Genomic DNA, 14,006 nt, shown 5'->3' with positions numbered 1-14,006 from the left:
CCCCATCCAATGGGCTGCGGATGGGGAGGCTGATAGCCTTTGTTGTAAAAGAAAAGATATTGTTTTTAGTAGCAGTACTACAAGGCCCAGCAAGCCTCCCCCGCATGCTGGTACTTGGAGAACCACAAGTACCAGCATGCGACGGAAAAACGGGCCCGCTGGTACCTGTAGTACTACTACTAAAAAAATACCCAAAAAAAGACAAGACACACACACCGTGAAAGTATAATTTTATTACATACATACACACATACATACATACATACTTACCTTAAGTTCCCACGCAGGTCGGTCCTCTTCTCCAGTAGAATCCAAGGGGTACCTGTTGAAGAAATTATACTCACGAGATCCAGGGGTCCAGGCTCCTCGGGAAATCCAGGGGTAATCCACGTACTTGACAAAAAAAACAAAACGGTGTCCCGAGCCACGAACTGAAAGGGGACCCATGTTTGCACATGGGTCACCTTTCCACGAATGCCAGAAAGCCACTCTGACTTCTGTCTAAGTGGGTTTCTTCAGCCAATCAGGGAGCGCCACGTTGTAGCACTCTCCTGATCAGCTGTGTGGTCCTGTCCTCACTGACAGGCAGCACACGGCAGTGTTACAATGTAGCGCCTATGCGCTACATTGTAACCAATGATGGGAACTTTCTGCCCTGCGGTTGACCTAAAGTGACGTCACCGCTGAGCAGAAAGTTCCCATCATTGGTTACAATGTAGCGCATAGGCGCTACATTGTAACACTGCCGTGTGCTGCCTGTCAGTGAGGACAGGACCACACAGCTGATCAGGAGAGTGCTACAACGTGGCGCTCCCTGATTGGCTGAAGAAACCCACTTAGACAGAAGTCAGAGTGGCTTTCTGGCATTCGTGGAAAGGTGACCCATGTGCAAACATGGGTCCCCTTTCAGTTCGTGGCTCGGGACACCGTTTTGTTTTTTTTGTCAAGTACGTGGATTACCCCTGGATTTCCCGAGGAGCCTGGACCCCTGGATCTCGTGAGTATAATTTCTTCAACAGGTACCCCTTGGATTCTACTGGAGAAGAGGACCGACCTGCGTGGGAACTTAAGGTAAGTATGTATGTATGTGTGTATGTATGTAATAAAATTATACTTTCACGGTGTGTGTGTCTTGTCTTTTTTTGGGTATTTTTTTAGTAGTAGTACTACAGGTACCAGCGGGCCCGTTTTTCCGTCGCATGCTGGTACTTGTGGTTCTCCAAGTACCAGCATGCGGGGGAGGCTTGCTGGGCCTTGTAGTACTGCTACTAAAAACAATATCTTTTCTTTTACAACAAAGGCTATCAGCCTCCCCATCCGCAGCCCATTGGATGGGGGGGGACAGCCTCGGGCTTCACCCCTGGCCCTTGGGTGGCTGGGGGGGGGGACCCCTTGATTGAAGGGGTCCCCACTCCCCCAGGGTACCCCGGCCAGGGGTGACTAGTTGGATTTTTGATGCCACGGCCGCAGGGCACTATATAAAAGTGACCCCCGGCTGTGGCATTATCTGTCCAGCTAGTGGAGCCCGGTGCTGGTTTTAAAAATACGGGGGACCCCTACTCTTTTTGTCCCCCGTATTTTTGGGACCAGGACCAGGCGCAGAGCCCGATGCTGGTTGCTTAAATATGGGGGAACCCCTGTCATTTTTCCCCCCATATTTCTGCAACCAGGATCGGCTCAAAGAGCCCGAGGCTGGTTATGCTTAGGAGGGGGGACCCCACGCAATTTTTTTAGAAAAAAAAGCACTTTCCCACCCCTTCCCACTGATATACATGCACGGATCTCATGGATCCGTGCATGCCTATCCAATCACGAATAAAAAAAAAAGGTCTGTTTTTTTTTAGCACTTTTTTACGAGTTGTAATTTTTCACGGCAGTGTTTGTTCTTTTTTTGCTTTGCACTTCTTAGTAAATGACCGAGATTCATACTTAAACAGCCGCGTTTTGACCGATGGTGGGGTACATTTACTAAGATTCGTATTTTCCAAATTCATGTCCAAGTTCAATCACGAATGACATCGACAGTGTAAAATTGCAACTTTTTGAATTGATTACGATGGATTTACTAAGCTGTCGTATTCGGGTTTTTCTTTTCTTCCGATGTCGATGTCATTCGTGGTTTTTTACCTATTTTTACGGCAGTGATTAGCAAAACACTGCCGACTTTTTTTACAATCAATCTCGGCCGGATCTGTGTGATCCGTGCTGGGTTTTTTTTTTTTTTTTTTTTTTTAATTACTGTAAAATAATTAAAAAAAAATGCGTGGGGTCCCCCCTCCTAAGCATAACCAGCCTCGGGCTCTTTGAGCCGATCCTGGTTGCAAAAATCTGGTGAAAAAAATGACAGGGGTTCCCCCATATTTAAGCAACCAGCATCGGGCTCTGCGCCTGGTCCTGGTCCCAAAAATACGGGGGACAAAAATGAGTAGGGGTCCCCCGTATTTTTAAAACCAGCACCGGGCTCCACTAGCTGGACAGATAATGCCACAGCCGGGGGTCACTTTTATATAGTGCCCTGCGGCCGTGGCATCAAAAATCCAACTAGTCACCCCTGGCCGGGGTACCCTGGGGGAGTGGGGACCCCTTCAATCAAGGGGTCCCCCCCCCCCCCAGCCACCCAAGGGCCAGGGGTGAAGCCCGAGGCTGTCCCCCCCCCATCCAATGGGCTGCGGATGGGGAGGCTGATAGCCTTTGTTGTAAAAGAAAAGATATTGTTTTTAGTAGCAGTACTACAAGGCCCAGCAAGCCTCCCCCGCATGCTGGTACTTGGAGAACCACAAGTACCAGCATGCGACGGAAAAACGGGCCCGCTGGTACCTGTAGTACTACTACTAAAAAAATACCCAAAAAAAGACAAGACACACACACCGTGAAAGTATAATTTTATTACATACATACACACATACATACATACATACTTACCTTAAGTTCCCACGCAGGTCGGTCCTCTTCTCCAGTAGAATCCAAGGGGTACCTGTTGAAGAAATTATACTCACGAGATCCAGGGGTCCAGGCTCCTCGGGAAATCCAGGGGTAATCCACGTACTTGACAAAAAAAACAAAACGGTGTCCCGAGCCACGAACTGAAAGGGGACCCATGTTTGCACATGGGTCACCTTTCCACGAATGCCAGAAAGCCACTCTGACTTCTGTCTAAGTGGGTTTCTTCAGCCAATCAGGGAGCGCCACGTTGTAGCACTCTCCTGATCAGCTGTGTGGTCCTGTCCTCACTGACAGGCAGCACACGGCAGTGTTACAATGTAGCGCCTATGCGCTACATTGTAACCAATGATGGGAACTTTCTGCCCTGCGGTTGACCTAAAGTGACGTCACCGCTGAGCAGAAAGTTCCCATCATTGGTTACAATGTAGCGCATAGGCGCTACATTGTAACACTGCCGTGTGCTGCCTGTCAGTGAGGACAGGACCACACAGCTGATCAGGAGAGTGCTACAACGTGGCGCTCCCTGATTGGCTGAAGAAACCCACTTAGACAGAAGTCAGAGTGGCTTTCTGGCATTCGTGGAAAGGTGACCCATGTGCAAACATGGGTCCCCTTTCAGTTCGTGGCTCGGGACACCGTTTTGTTTTTTTTGTCAAGTACGTGGATTACCCCTGGATTTCCCGAGGAGCCTGGACCCCTGGATCTCGTGAGTATAATTTCTTCAACAGGTACCCCTTGGATTCTACTGGAGAAGAGGACCGACCTGCGTGGGAACTTAAGGTAAGTATGTATGTATGTGTGTATGTATGTAATAAAATTATACTTTCACGGTGTGTGTGTCTTGTCTTTTTTTGGGTATTTTTTTAGTAGTAGTACTACAGGTACCAGCGGGCCCGTTTTTCCGTCGCATGCTGGTACTTGTGGTTCTCCAAGTACCAGCATGCGGGGGAGGCTTGCTGGGCCTTGTAGTACTGCTACTAAAAACAATATCTTTTCTTTTACAACAAAGGCTATCAGCCTCCCCATCCGCAGCCCATTGGATGGGGGGGGGACAGCCTCGGGCTTCACCCCTGGCCCTTGGGTGGCTGGGGGGGGGGGACCCCTTGATTGAAGGGGTCCCCACTCCCCCAGGGTACCCCGGCCAGGGGTGACTAGTTGGATTTTTGATGCCACGGCCGCAGGGCACTATATAAAAGTGACCCCCGGCTGTGGCATTATCTGTCCAGCTAGTGGAGCCCGGTGCTGGTTTTAAAAATACGGGGGACCCCTACTCTTTTTGTCCCCCGTATTTTTGGGACCAGGACCAGGCGCAAAGCCCGATGCTGGTTGCTTAAATATGGGGGAACCCCTGTCATTTTTTTCCCCATATTTCTGCAACCAGGATCGGCTCAAAGAGCCCGAGGCTGGTTATGCTTAGGAGGGGGGACCCCACGCAATTTTTTTAGAAAAAATAAGCACTTTCCCACCCCTTCCCACTGATATACATGCACGGATCTCATGGATCCGTGCATGCCTATCCAATCACGAATAAAAAAAAAAGGTCTGTTTTTTTTTAGCACTTTTTTACGAGTTGTAATTTTTCACGGCAGTGTTTGTTCTTTTTTTGCTTTGCACTTCTTAGTAAATGACCGAGATTCATACTTAAACAGCCGCGTTTTGACCGATGGTGTATTCATTCGTAATTTTTTACCTGAACTTGCAAAAAATTACGAATGCCCTCATCACTGCCGTGATTAGTGCTTAGTAAATTACCGAGATGACACTTTGATGAAAAAACGGCATCTCGGTCAAAATCGGGAGCTTAGTAAATTTCCCCCCATGTCTGTGCTCAGTGTGCTGCATTATTGTGGGGATTGTGGACCACCAGTATAATATTATATAGGAGGAGTACAGTGCAGAGTTTTGCTGACCAGTGACCACCAGTATATAATATATAGCATTACGGTACAGTAGGCTACTACTGTACCTACCTCTGTGTCGTCATTAAGTATACTATCCATCTAGATTCTATACCTGTGGTGCATTTTAGTTTTGCAGTTTGCTGACACAGTGACCACCAGTATATATAGCAGTACGGTACGGAAGGCCACTGCTGTACCTACCTCTGTGTCGTCATTAAGTATACTATCCATCTACATTCTATACCTGTGGTGCATTTTAGTTTTGCAGTTTGCTGACACAGTGACCACCAGTATACTATATATAGCAGTACGGTACGGAAGGCCACTGCTGTACCTACTGTACCTCTGTGTTGTCATTAAGTATACTATCCATCTACATTCCATACCTGTGGTGCATTTTAGTTTTGCAGTTTGCTGACACAGTGACCACCAGTATACTATATATAGCAGTACGGTACGGAAGGCCACTGCTGTACCTACCTCTGTGTCATCATTAAGTATACTATCCATCTACATTCTATACCTGTGGTGCATTTTAGTTTTGCAGTTTGCTGACACAGTGACCACCAGTATACTATATATAGCAGTACGGTACGGAAGGCCACTGCTCTACCTACCTCTGTGTCGTCATTAAATATACTATCCATCCATACCTGCGGTGCATTTCAGTTGTGCGCACTATATATAGTAGTAGGCCATTGCTATTGATACTGGCATATAATTCCACACATAAAAAAATGGAGAACAAAAATGTGGAGGTTAAAATAGGGAAAGATCAAGATCCACTTCCACCTAGTGCTGAAGCTGTTGCCACTAGTCATGGCCAAGATGATGAAATGCCATCAACGTTGTCTGCCAAGGCCGATGCCCAATGTCATAGTAGAGAGCATGTAAAATCCATAAAACAAAAGTTCAGTAAAATGACCCAAAAATCAAAATTGAAAGCACCTGATGAGAAGCGTAAACTTGGCAATATGCCATTTACGACACGGAGTGGCAAGGAACGGCTGAGGCCCTGGTCTATGTTCATGGCTAGTGGTTCAGATTCACATGAGGATGGAAGCACTCATCCTCTCGCTAGAAAAATGAAAAGACTTAAGCTGGCAAAAGCACAGCAAAGAACTGTGCGTTCTTCTAAATCACAAATCCCCAAGGAGAGTCCAATTGTGTCGGTTGCGATGCCTGACCTTCCCAACACTGGACGGGAAGAGCTTGCGCCTTCCACTATTTGCACGCCCCCTGCAAGTGCTGGAAGGAGCACCCGCAGTCCAGTTCCTGATAGTCAAATTGAAGATGTCACTGTTGAAGTACACCAGGATGAGGATATGGGTGTTGCTGGCGCTGGGGAGGAAATTGACAAGGAGGATTCTGATGGTGAGGTGGTTTGTTTAAGTCAGGCACCCGGGGAGACACCTGTTGTCCGTGGGACGAATATGGCCATTGACATGCCTGGTCAAAATACAAAAAAAATCAGCTCTTCGGTGTGGAATTATTTCAACACAAATGCGGACAACAGGTGTCAAGCCGTGTGTTGCCTTTGTCAAGCTGTAATAAGTAGGGGTATGGACGTTAACCACCTCGGAACATCCTCCCTTATATGTCACCTGCAGCGCATTCATCATAAGTCAGTGACAAGTTCAAAAACTTTGGGTGACAGCGGAAGCAGTCCACTGACCACTAAATCCCTTCCTCTTGTAATCAAGCTCCTGCAAACCACAACACCAACTCCCTCAGTGTCAATATCCTCCTTACCCAGGAAAGCCAATAGTCCTGCAGGCCATGTCACTGGCAAGCCTGACGAGTCCTCTCCTGCCTGGGATTCCTCCGATGCATCCTTGAGTGTAACGCCTACTGCTGCTGGCGCTGCTGTTGTAGCTGCTGGGAGTCGATCGTCATCCCAGAGGGGAAGTCGGAAGACCACTTGTGCTACTTCCAGTAAGCAATTGACTGTCCAACAGTCCTTTGCGAGGAAGATGAAATATCACAGCAGTCATCCTGCTGCAAAGCAGATAACTCAGGCCTTGGCAATCTGGGCGGTGAGAAACGTGGTTCCGGTATCCACCGTTAATTCAGAGGCAACTAGAGACTTGATTGAGGTACTGTGTCCCCGGTACCAAATACCATCTAGGTTCCATTTCTCTAGGCAGGCGATACCGAAAATGTACACAGACCTCAGAAAAAGAGTAACCAGTGTCCTAAAAAATGCAGTTGTAACCAATGTCCACTTAACCACGGACATGTGGACAAGTGGAGCAGGGCAGACTCAGGACTATATGACTGTGACAGCCCACTGGGTAGATGAATTGCCTCCCGCAGCAAGAACAGCAGCGGCGGCACCAGTAGCAGCATCTCGCAAACGCCAACTCGTTCCTAGGCAGGCTACGCTTTGTATCACCGCTTTCCAGAAGAGGCACACAGCTGACAACCTCTTACGGAAACTGAGGAAGATCATCGCAGAATGGCTTACCCCAATTGGACTCTCCTGGGGATTTGTGACATCGGACAACGCCAGCAATATTGTGCATGCATTACATCTGGGCAAATTCCAGCACGTCCCATGTTTTGCACATACATTGAATTTGGTGGTGCAGAATTATTTAAAAAACAACAGGGGCGTGCAAGAGATGCTGTCGGTGGCCCGAAGAATTGCGGGCCACTTTCGGCATTCAGCCACCGCGTACAGAAGCCTGGAGCACCACCAAACAGTCCTGAACCTGCCCTGCCATCATCTGAAGCAAGAGGTGGTAACGAGGTGGAATTCAACCCTCTATATGCTTCAGAGGATGGAGGAGCAGCAAAAGGCCATTCAAGCCTATACATCTGCCCACGATATAGGCAAAGGAGGGGGAATGCACCTGACTCAAGCGCAGTGGAGAATGATTTCAACGTTGTGCAAGGTTCTGCAACCCTTTGAACTTGCCACACGTGAAGTGAGTTCAGACACTGCCAGCCTGAGTCAGGTCATTCCCCTCATCAGGCTTTTGCAGAAGAAGCTGGAGACATTGAAGGAGGAGCTAAAACAGAGCGATTCCGCTAGGCATGTGGGACTTGTGGATGGAGCCCTTAATTCGCTTAACCAGGATTCACGGGTGGTCAATCTGTTGAAATCAGAGCACTACATTTTGGCCACCGTGCTCGATCCTAGATTTAAAACCTAAGTTGGATCTCTCTTTCCGGCAGACACAAGTCTGCAGAGGTTCAAAGACCTGCTGGTGAGAAAATTGTCAAGTCAAGCAGAACGTGACCCGTCAACATCTCCTCCTTCACATTCTCCCGCAACTGGGGGTGCGAGGAAAAGGCTAAGAATTCCGAGCCCACCCGCTGGCGGTGATGCAGGGCAGTCTGGAGCGAGTGCTGACATCTGGTCCGGACTGAAGGACCTGCCAACGATTATTGACATGTCGTCTACTGTCACTGCATATGATTCTCTCACCATTGAAAGAATGGTGGAGGATTATATGAGTGACCGCATCCAAGTAGGCACGCCAGACAGTCCGTACGTATACTGGCAGTAAAAAGAGGCGATTTGGAGGCCCTTGCACAAACTGGCTTTATTCTACAAAAGTTGCCCTCCTTCCAGTGTGTACTCCGAAAGAGTGTTTAGTGCAGCCGCTCACTTTGTCAGCAATCGGCGTACGAGGTTACTTCCAGAAAATGTGGAGAAGATGATGTTCATCAAAATGAATTATAATCAATTCCTCCGTGGAGACATTCACCAGCAATTGCCTCCAGAAAGTACACAGGTATCTGAGATGGTGGATTCCAGTGAGGACGAATTATTAATCTGTGAGGAGGAGGATGTACACAGTGAAAGGGGTATGGAATCGGAGGATGATGATGAGGAGGACATCTTGCCTCTGTAGAGCCAGTTTGTGCAAGGAGAGATTGATTGCTTCTTTTTTGGTGGGGGCCCAAACCAACCAGTCATTTCAGTCACAGTCATGTGGCAGACCCTGTCGCTGAAATGATGGGTTCGTTAAAGTGTGCATGTCCTGTTTATACAACATAAGGGTGGGTGGGAGGGCCCAAGGACAATTCCATCTTGCACCTCTTTTTTCTTTCATTTTTCTTTGCATCATGTGCTGTTTGGAGACAATTTTATTGAAGTGCCATCCTGTCTGACACTGCAGTGCCACTCCTAGATGGGCCAGGTGTTTGTGTCGGCCACTTGTGTCGCTTAGCTTAGTCACACAGCGACCTTGGTGCGCCTCTTTTTTTCTTTGCATCATGTGCTGTTTGGGGACAATTTTTTTGAAGTGCCATCCTGCCTGACACTGCAGTGCCCCTCCTAGATGGGCCAGGCGTTTGTGTCGGCCACTTGTGTCGCTTAGCTTAGTCACACAGCGACCTTGGTGCGCCTCTTTTTTTCTTTGCATCATGTGCTGTTTGGGGACAATTTTTTTGAAGTGCCATCCTGTCTGACACTGCAGTGCCACTCCTAGATGGGCCAGGTGTTTGTGTCGGCCACTTGTGTCGCTTAGCTTAGTCACACAGCGACCTTGGTGCGCCTCTATTTTTCTTTGCATCATGTGCTGTTTGGGGACAATTTTTTTGAAGTGCCATCCTGTCTGACACTGCAGTGCCACTCCTAGATGGGCCAGGTGTTTGTGTCGGCCACTTGTGTCGCTTAGCTTAGTCACACAGCGACCTTGGTGCGCCTCTTTTTTTCTTTGCATCATGTGCTGTTTGGGGACAATTTTTTTGAAGTGCCATCCTGTCTGACACTGCAGTGCCACTCCTAGATGGGCCAGGTGTTTGTGTCGGCCACTTGTGTCGCTTAGCTTAGTCACACAGCGACCTTGGTGCGCCTCTTTTTTTCTTTGCATCATGTGCTGTTTGGGGACTATTTTTTTGAAGTGCCATCCTGGCTGACACTGCAGTGCCACTCCTAGATGGGCCAGGTGTTTGTGTCGGCCACTTGTGTCGCTTAGCTTAGTCACACAGCGACCTTGGTGCGCCTCTTTTTTTCTTTGCATCATGTGCTGTTTGGGGACAATTTTTTTGAAGTGCCATCATGTCTGACACTGCAGTGCCACTCCTAGATGGGCCAGGTGTTTGTGTCAGCCACTTGTGTCGCTTATCTTAGTCACACAGCGACCTTGGTGCGCCTCTATTTTTCTTTGCATCATGTGCTGTTTGGGGACTATTTTTTTGAAGTGCCATCCTGCCTGACACTGCAGTGCCACTCCTAGATGGGCCAGGTGTTTGTGTCGGCCACTTGTGTCGCTTAGCTTAGCCATCCAGCGACCTCGGTGCAAATTTTAGGACTAAAAACAATTTTGTGAGGTGTGAGGTGTTCAGAATAGACTGGAAATGAGTGGAAATTATGGTTATTGAGGTTAATAATACTATGGGATCAAAATGACCCCCAAATTCTATGATTTAAGCTGTTTTTGAGGGTTTTTTGAAAAAAACACCCAAATCCAAAACACACCCGAATCCGACAAAAAAATTTCGGTGAGGTTTTGCCAAAACGCGTCCGAATCCAAAACACGGCCGCGGAACTGAATCCAAAACCAAAACACAAAACCCGAAAAATGTCCGGTGCATTACTTGTTTAATAGGAAAAGTTTATGTGGTGGAGCTGCATACTTGGTGATATGTAAACGCGAGTACTCCTTGCAGGATACTCTATGTAATAAACAGACACAGCAATTAATCCGCGACTGCCCAATAGAGGAAATAAAGATTTGCAGCTCTAGTTACAATTGTAATTAAGGTAGAGTTGTATTCCCAGCGTGAGACATACCCTGCTAAATCAAACCAGCTCAATATATAGAAATATTCCGATACAGGCTGGGACAATTCTGTTTAGTAAATGCTCACAGTGGTTAATCATATACTGGCTTAATAGAAAAAGCTTACATGGTGGAGCTGTATACCTTTTGAGGTGCAAATGCGAGTATTTCCTGCAGAATACTCCATGCAATAAATAGACATAGGAGTTAATCCTTGTCTGTTCAATAGAGGAACAAGTATTTACAGCTCCAGTTACAATTGTTGCAACTTCTAGGACAGCATTATAATAGCTACATTAGAGAGGTTGAATATGAGCCAATAGCCACATTGTATGAGATAATGATTTGGTATTAGAATTGGCTCATAGTATAGATATATTTCAACCCAGGCTGGGGAAATTTGTGCAATAGATGCATGTAGTAAACCGCTTACATTTACTCATTTAAAAAAGCTAATACGGTAGAGCTGTATTTCTGATGTGTAAACACGGGCACTTCCAACAGGATCGTAATTAGTATATTATATGGATTTATCTTGACGCCTGCTCGGTATACATTTAGTAACAAACGGACATAGGGGCCACTTACCAATGTCTGATAGGGGATATAAACATCTGTAATCCAGTTATAACTGGTGCACTCTTCACGATGGTACCATAATAGCCACATTGGCAAGGATCAACATTAGCCGCAATTATCACATTATATGAGATAGCATTTGGGCACTAAGACGTATAAATAGTAAATCTGCGGCATGATCAGTATTGGTATGTTTTAATATGCCCTTACCATAAGTACCAAGATTTTTGAAAAATACAGCATCATTGTATTTCTATACATTCTATATAATATTTGCACATCTTTCAGACCGCATTAGCAGCGGACATAGATCCAGCTGTTTATTTGCCTGGAGCATTCCAGGCGACCAATAACTACAATGCAAAGTTCATGACTGTCTAATAGAAGATAAAAATCTGCAACATTTATTGTGACTGTTGCAACTTTTGAGGCAGCAACAGAATAACTATATGAGAGAGATATAAGTGAGCCACAACTGTTAAACCACAAGAGATAGGAATTGGACACTGTCACTGTGTATAAGAATTGATACGATTGGATCCATATGTATACGTACAATTAAAAATACAGTATAAGGGTTCAACCGCACATTTCCAGCATTTGATAGACAACCGAGTTTTACCCTCTCACAATTTGGAATTAATAAGAGTATTTTAGTAAATAAGGGGACAATTTGAGTAGCCGACAATATGTGGTTGGTTTCGTGAAATTTTTGCACACATTTAAGAATTAAAAATCATATGAATATATTAAAGACACATAGGAGTATTTTAAATTTATTTTTATTTTTATTCATTGTATTGTTTGTAATTGTTGTCCTGTAATCTTTCACATCTCAAGCAATTTTATTATATGAAATCAAAAGTTATATTTTAATATACTCACTCTTTCCTTATAAGTGCGCCAACAAAGAGACAATCCTTTTCTTTCCAGTACTTTTCTTTAACTCACCAACTGCGCATGCCCAACCTATTCCTGATTCCGCAACTGCGCATGCCCAGCCTATTCCTGATTCCGCAACTGCGCATGCACAGCCTATTCCTGATTCCGCAACTGCGCATGCACAGCCTATTCCTGATTCCGCAACTGCGCATGCACAGCCTATTCCTGATTCCGCAACTGCGCATGCAGCCTTATCCTGACTCCCAACTGTGCATGCACAGCCTTTTACTGATTCCCTAACTGCACATGTGCTGTCTTTTCCAGCCTCATCAACTGCACTTGCACAGCCTTTCCCTGACTCCCAACTGCGCATGTGCAGCCTTTTCCTGATTTCCTAACTGTGCATGTGCTGTCTTTTCCAGCCCCATCAACTGCACTTGCACAGCCTTTTCCTGACTCCCCAACTGTGCATGCGCAGCCTTTCTCAGAGTCCTCCCCAACTGCGCATACGCAGCCTTTTCCTAACTCCCCAACTGCACATGCGCCGTCTTTTTCTGGCTCCCCAACTGCGCCTGCGCCAAAATTGATCCTGAAGATCAATGTTATTTTCATGATTATTACAGAGATGCCAATCCCATATAAGAAGCTGTTGAGAGGTATGACACTGTGTAATCTTTTGCAGGTGCCCTCAACTCTGACAGAAAGTTAAAGCACTCACCTGTAAAAATGTATGGAACTCCGCAAAAATAGGCATGTGATGTAATAAGCATTAATTGGACATTTGTGGACTTTGTGGTAAATCACGCTTAGTAACGCACACGTATCAGGGAGTAATTATTCTGCTATATCATTTAACAACGTCTACAGTGAAACTTGGCATTGCAGCTGCTGTAGAACGTATGGACCTGCTGTACACCCACTCTGTATTCAGGAATGTGATAATCTCCTGCTGAATACAATGAAACAGAATGTACAGGTTTACAAATGTGTCCCAGATAAACACATTTCCAGTGCTCTGTGTTGGTGTCTGTTTAGATGCATCTGTTATATTGATGGATGCGATTCAATGTTTACTTCCATCCTATAGGATTAGAAGGAGTGTATATTCCGTTGTGGCCATCATTAAAATGATAATTTGACCTATATTGTAAGACCAAATTGTGTTTTATATATATATATATATATATATATATGTGCAAACTGGAGGGCGGGGGTAGCAAGTCTGCGCTGTATAGGACTGAGACAGCTGGCCGTGTGGAGAGTGCCAGAGCTCCCTAAGGGCTCAGTACAAAAGTGCAAAATGACAAAGGGGGTGTGCTCTCTCTACAATGGCGCTGGTCTCTCTTACGGTCACCTATGTATGTGGATAATACCCAGGTGTGAAAGTGTATGTTGAAACACACTGGTATGGTAAATAAAATGGAATTTAATACAATACTAACATGCAATGTCTAAAAACAAGCAATACATAAAAAAAACAAGTGGACTGGGAACAGGCCATGGGGGGAATGTGATCCTACCGATGCAGGTGGAGGAGCCACAGGTGTCAAATAAAGGCAGGGTACCCCGGGAAATACCCTGCTGGTGGCTCCTCTGATCGAATTCCCTTCCAGGCAATCAGGAAAACAGTCTGCCAAACGTCCAGGGGGTGGGCAGCGCCACAAGGTATCTCCAACACGTTTCGGGACAGCCTGGTCCCTTCTTCTTGCCTTGAAGAAGGGACCAGGCTGTCCCAAAACGCGTTGGAGATACCTTGTGGCGCTGCCCACCCCCTGGACGTTTGGCAGACTGTTTTCCTGATTGCCTGGAAGGGAATTCGATCAGAGGAGCCACAAGCAGGGTATTTCCCGGGGTACCCTGCCTTTATTTGACACCTGCGGCTCCTCCACCTGCATCGGTAGGATCACATTCCCCCCATGGCCTGTTCCCAGTCCACTTGTTTTTTTTTATGTATTGCTTGTTT

Source organism: Pseudophryne corroboree, chromosome 1, assembly GCF_028390025.1.
Source record: "Pseudophryne corroboree isolate aPseCor3 chromosome 1, aPseCor3.hap2, whole genome shotgun sequence".
NCBI classification, from domain to species: Eukaryota; Metazoa; Chordata; class Amphibia; order Anura; family Myobatrachidae; genus Pseudophryne; species Pseudophryne corroboree.
This window is presented reverse-complemented; position numbering follows the sequence as displayed.